Source organism: Amblyomma americanum, chromosome 1, assembly GCF_052857255.1.
Source record: "Amblyomma americanum isolate KBUSLIRL-KWMA chromosome 1, ASM5285725v1, whole genome shotgun sequence".
In the NCBI taxonomy this organism is placed as follows: Eukaryota; Metazoa; Arthropoda; class Arachnida; order Ixodida; family Ixodidae; genus Amblyomma; species Amblyomma americanum.
In genome coordinates this window covers 433,702,590-433,708,605 of record NC_135497.1, presented here as the reverse complement: position 1 = coordinate 433,708,605, position 6,016 = coordinate 433,702,590, and the positions used below count along the sequence as shown (strand labels likewise).

At 45.3% G+C, this 6,016-nt stretch overlaps 1 long non-coding RNA gene across 6 annotated transcripts in view; it reads left to right on the top strand.

Annotated features, from left to right (window-relative positions):
* Positions 1-2,281: 2,281 nt before the first annotated feature.
* LOC144115892 (uncharacterized) overlaps positions 2,282-6,016 on the top strand; it is a 256,236-nt gene continuing 252,501 nt past the window's right edge. For all 6 annotated transcript variants that reach the window (XR_013311598.1, XR_013311596.1, XR_013311599.1 and 3 more), the window contains exon 1: positions 2,282-2,399. This is a non-coding gene — a long non-coding RNA (uncharacterized LOC144115892). The remainder of the gene's footprint in view (positions 2,400-6,016) is intronic.

Sequence of the window (6,016 nt, the reverse complement as noted above, 5' to 3'; positions counted from 1 at the left end):
ATCCGGCCAGATTAGGCCACTTTTGACGCCGACGAAGGCGGAATGAAGCGCGGCGAGGGCGATCGGTGCGGAACCGATTTTTTCCGCCGGAAAAATTCCGCGGCGACAAACATGGCGGCGTCCTTCGAAGCAAGACCCCTCGCCTCGGATTGAATTCTTTGTTGTTGCTGCCTTTTTCAGCGCGTTCACTGGCCGTAAATGGGACACTGGTCCATCGCTTCATCTCACCGCACCTATAAGAAAACGTATAGGTGATAAATTTGTTTTTTTTTCTTTTTAGTTTAGAGTGACGATTTACCCGCTACTAGGCTTAAGAGGAGCGCTGGTTTTGTTGACAGTACTTGTTCCCGTCCCGACAAGCAGACGGCGCCACAAGGCTGGGCTTTTCGATGCGAGACTGCATACGCTGAAATAAAAATGGGAATGTACCGGCGCTTAACGTACTTACGTGCGCATACAGTTATGGTGCATAGACAGCGCCAATTTATGCTCTTTTCTAACCATATCTGTGTATGCCTTGAGAGGTGTTGTGGTTGCCAGGAAGTGTATGGAAAAGCGAGGAACAGCAACGGCGCGGCGGTTCCGCCTCGCCCGGGCGTGTACAGATCAGAAGAGGCCCTAGTTTTTTCAGCGAGGCGAATCCGCTCCGCTCGCCGGATTTTTGAACAAGTGTGAATGCGCATAAGGCGCATTTGATTCCGCATAAAATCGCGCTGATGTGTCATCGACTAGGCCGACTATTTTCGTTCTTCGTTCTAGTCGCAGCTTGTGATACAGCCCTAACTGCGAAGACGAAAACCAGAGTTTTTTGTTACCGTTCAAAACATAATGCCTGTTTTCCTTTAACTTTTGTACAAAACTAGTGTTTATCATTCAAGAATAAATTGTGTGGCTTAGATGCAAGACAAAGCACTAACACATTTAGACAAATGTAGCTTTAACGGAAGAGTTTGTGTAGAAAAGTTTTGCGTTTCCGAGTTTCTGCGGCGTTAACAAGTTATTTCGCGCAGTTTCCGGAAGTAGAGATCATCTCCTTCGGTTCTTGGTGTTTTTGAGTATCGGGTCTCGTTAAAATGCACGGTGCACAATAATTTCAATCTAGCTGTTGATTCTTGTGCTTTTATTTTTACAAAGCGGGACCTGGTCCAGATACACAAAAAGCATCGAAGGATAGTATGAAAGATACCGGTATCTTCGATTCAGGTATTTTATAAGATAATTCGCAGAGGTAGTGATTATTCGTAAAAAAAATAATCGATTCGTATCGGAATCTGATTTTTTAATACTTGATTGAGTTTTAGCAACACTATTCGTATTCTATTCGTCACCAACCCTGCAGTATTCGTATTCGGCTTGGTTTTGTAAAAGTACTATTCGGAAACCTCCAACAGTACCAAAATGCGCATAGGAACCACTCTCGCAAATCGCACAGAATGATCGGGTTCCTCGAGCGCCGATCCTCCATCGAGTGTTTAGTGGCTGTCCTGCAGTACGGCGCCTCTTTCGGTAGAATTCACAGTACGCACAAAAAATTTTCGTCCTCTCAACCCGCCCGTGACTCAATGAAAAGGCCGAAACTCACTCCTTCAGAGCCACGCCTCAGCGCTCTACACTCAACGGCAGTGAATTTTGCCGCTAATTCGATACCTATTGCTCATACATCCCGCTACGGTGGCTGAGTGGCTTCGGCGTTCGGCCGCTGAGCAAGAATTCACGAGGTCGATTGGAGGTCATGGTGACCGTTTCGCGTTAGAGGCAATGACGAAAAACCCCCGTGTGCTCCTCGATGTCAGAGATTGGTAAAAATCTAAGGTGTTGGAAAATAATCCGGCTTCTGTGACTGCTCAGGCACAGCATCGAAACTGTAAACACCCTGCACCACGCAACCTTATACCTCTCGCTAACTCAACTCTGCATTTAAAGCAATAAATCTTGGCGCAACCCGCAATGCTTTTAGCACCATCTCGACGAAGTAGGTCGCCTGTTGGTGGGCGCCAGTCTCATGCCACGCTAACCGTGGAAGAGGGCGGGCCAGACTCGCATGAAATCGGAAGCGATCTTCCGTAGATCAAGTCCTTCTGTGAAGGCGGCCCGACTGTAACACGACCCTGAATAACTACCGCGGTCGTACTATGCGCTGGATGGGAGCGCCGCGAACAATGGGAAAGAGCAGCCATCGGAAAAAAAACAAGCGCTCATTGGCAGCGTGCAGGTCACGTGATCGCGCCTGGAGACAAGTCACCAGAGGGAGGAGGACGTCAGTCTATCGTAGTAGCGCTGCAAAGCCACACGTGCTGTCAAGCGAGGCAAGTTGTTCCAGTCGCATCTCCGCCCTCGACGACTGCGCACGGTGGTCTTCAAGCCTGCAACATCAGAAAAGCCGGCAGTACATGCAAAGAGTAAGTTGTTCCGCTCTGTCTTGCTCCTGTGTATGCTAAGAGGTCAAGTTAATGATATGCCGCACTGCTGGCTCCTACCCTTAGAACAGCGAAGTGCAGAGATGGCTAAATACCGCGCTTATTTTACTCAGTTGCCTCCGCTCACTTCACTGCTACTGCTCCTGCAGCGCTACACTTTTTAAAAATTTGCTGACCTCTAAGCGGCAGCTCGGCAACGAAGCGGCAAGATGGAAAAGGGGGAATTGTATTGTTCGGCGCGGGTTTTAATTTTATTGCGGGAAAAAACTGGCTTCATGATACTGGAAGCGTGTATCCGCCGATTTTTTCCCACTGTGTTGCTTCAATTACGTCTTTACTTGCATCTTCATCCTTGGTGTCATTGATAGGCTATGCATGTTTTTCTCTGCAGGAGCAGGCACAGTAATTGGTCGCAGTGCTAACAAACAAGTGAGCACCACATAGTGCCTACGATGAAGAGAATTTATAATTTCGTTGCATACCGGAGTTTATTTGAGAGATTATAAGGTTCGTTCCGGGATAATATCGTATGCTATGGTGTGACATGGTATGGCATGCATGGTGGCAGCCAACAGTCATCAAAGCAAAGAGCATAGGGGTTTTCTTGTTTAATTTGTGGTGTTGGTTACTTGGAAATTATGTGTTGTTGTTTTATGTCTTAAAGATAATAACAAAGTAGAAGAAATCCTCCTTCCGCCGGTGAGATCCGAACCCACGTCTTCTGAATTTCACGTCTGGTGCTCTACCAGCTGAGCTGAGGTGACCGCTGTTTAATCTGCTTCGGCTCCCGTGAACTGCCTTGCAGTCCGCTTTTTAAATGTCTTGTTTAGCACTCCCGGGGCAAAGCCCTAGTATTTCCGCCAGGAAGGATGTCAGACGCAAGCGTGGACCCAGATATGATTCGACGTGCTCGTCGCGCCGAGCAGCCGAGGCAGTGCTGGCAGCGACAGCACGAGGCTAGAGAACGAAGGACCAGCGCCAGATACCGCAGCTCAGCGAGCTCGACTAGTGCAACAGCCGCGTGTTCTTCGCCAGAGCCAACGAGAAGCATTATTTTGAAAAGCTTTCATGGAAAATCTTCCCTGCTTACGCACGTTGGAAAGCTCGCATAAGATTGTATGATCGTCCGTTTAATTTTTTTGTATCGGTTTTGTAGTGTCTTGTACGGGGCGGGGGTTGTCTTCTGACTTCTACAGTTTTAACTCCAGGAGTCAGAGCGCCGTAACGCAGCACCACTGCAAGATCTTAGCGGTTTAATACGATTATTCGTTTTTTATGAATGTCCCCGAAGGGCGGAAATGTGTCAATCGACCCAATCGTTAACAGAAAGGCGCTTCGGCCACGCTATGGGAGCCTTATTCACACGGGTGTTGTGAGCATAAGTGCGATGAGGATGTTTGGCGAAACTTGCCTCGGTGTGTGCGAGGTTAAAAATCGCTGTAAAACTTATTCAGACCCATGAAGAGATGTCAGTTCTAAACAATCCGACTGTACAGTAATATCGCTTACTATAACCGAAAATTCCCTCACTTAGACCAAATCTTCGCTCATTTGCAAACTTTTTCCTCAAGTAATTCGTAGAACCCAAGAATGTTCCCGGCATTAAGAAGCCAAACGTGTTGGAACTGGTCAAGTACAACTCTCTGTGGGTCTTCTGGCTTTCTTTAGTGTGCTTCATCGCCTATTTCAAGCTGCAGTCACCACCTATGGCTACGAGTTAAAGAATAAAACTGCAAAGAATCTAGTTCCAAGCTTATTCCATCAGAACATACTTGTTAATGAATGCAAACAAAATAAGCACGTAAATGAACTACATTAACACATTAAGGCGCTTTGTACTCAATTTTGTGCATTACGAACTCTGCTTTTTTCCAGAGTACGCTCTAGCTAGCACTAATTTCTTTGTTTCAGAGGAGTTAACTATCCTTCACCTTGGAAAAGGGTGCTTTGGTAACTAGCGATCTCGGTAAGAAAGGTTTCGCAAAGCAGGAAGCTTTATGGTCCGCCTTCCACCAATATCTTGCCGAGAGATTCTGCCGCCAATGATGGCGATTATTTTTTCTGTCTTTCTTACGTGGTCTGCATCTTCCAAGCACAAGATCATGCGAAGTCCCTGATGGTGTAGATTTTGATATTTTTGTGCTTTAATGTTACTTCTCTAAACTTTTTGACAACTTCGCATTCGAGATACGGCATGAGATAGCACGATCCGGCTCTCATGCCGTATCTCGAACGCACAAGGAAATAAAAACGCACAAAATAAACAGTTTCACCGGATCGCTACTGTTGCGGCACCGGTCGGCAGTTTGGCGACATGAAGCACGCAAAACTGAAACGAGGCAAGAAACATGCCTGCAGATAATACCTGGATGAATAATACCCATAGGACGCTTGCTACTTCAGTGGAAAAATAACAATATTCGTTTCAGAGAGCCTGATCCTCCGGTTTACATAGGTGTTCAATCTAGTTTGATTTCTCAGCCTTTGCTGTCTAAAAAATAAAAGATCAACGCAGCTGCCACAGTCGCAAAAAAAATATAGTCGATTTGCAGAGTTAGGTCATATGCGAATTAGGGGAGTTAGGACCGCGGTCTTCACTTCATTTCCGGTGTTCGGATTCTTTGTTCAGGAATGATACTCTACACTCCAAAAAAAAGAGTGTGATTCAGTCTTTATGGAGATAAACCACTTGCCGCTGAGCTAACACCTATAGGAGGGTAATATTACGCTATTTGTTCAACACTAACGATTTAGTCGACTACAAACAGTATAAACGTTGCACTCTCTCAAGTGTGAAGTTACACCTTGAAAGGCAGTGCAAGTTTACGCTGCCGAAGATTATAGTTTCACCTTTTCAGGAAGACTATGTTTTAGTCTACGACAGTGTAAACGTTACAATCTCTCTAGCGTAAAGTTACACCTTGAAAGGGAGTGTAAATTTAAGCTGCCCCAAACTATAGTTACATCTTTTCAGAAAGATTATGTTTTAGTCCACGACAAACAGCATAAACGTTACACTCTCTCTAGTGTAAAGTGATGTCTTGAAAGGCAGAGTTATTTTATGCTGCCCAAGATTATTTTACATCTACAGAAAGGCTACATTTTAGTCCAAAGGGGTTAACTACTTCTCCCGCATCAGCGTAAATTTATGCCATCAATACCAGTGCAACGTTAGGCTGTCTAGAAGTATTGATACAGTTTTTGATAACGAGTATGTTTTATTGCAGACAGCTGAACTTACTTCCACAGCAGCATAAAGCTATGCTGCTATGGGTTAATATTTCTCCCCAGAATGCAATGGCTGGCTCTCTAATCATGCAGAGTGGTGATGCAATGTGTACACAAGAAGCAGGCATGTATAATGTATAGTAGCGTGTTTTGGTTTAGGCACAGTGCAATAACAGAACAAGATTTTTCACAACTGAAAAGAAAACATACCACATATGGCCTTTATTTTAAATAAGGTTACAGCCAAACTGCTCACAAGTACACCTATTTCTTATACTGGAGGACCAGACAGCAGGAGAGACCTGGGCAGCAGATAAAAATACACACGCATTTAATACACTAGACAACACATAAAGAGGCATAGAAGGACG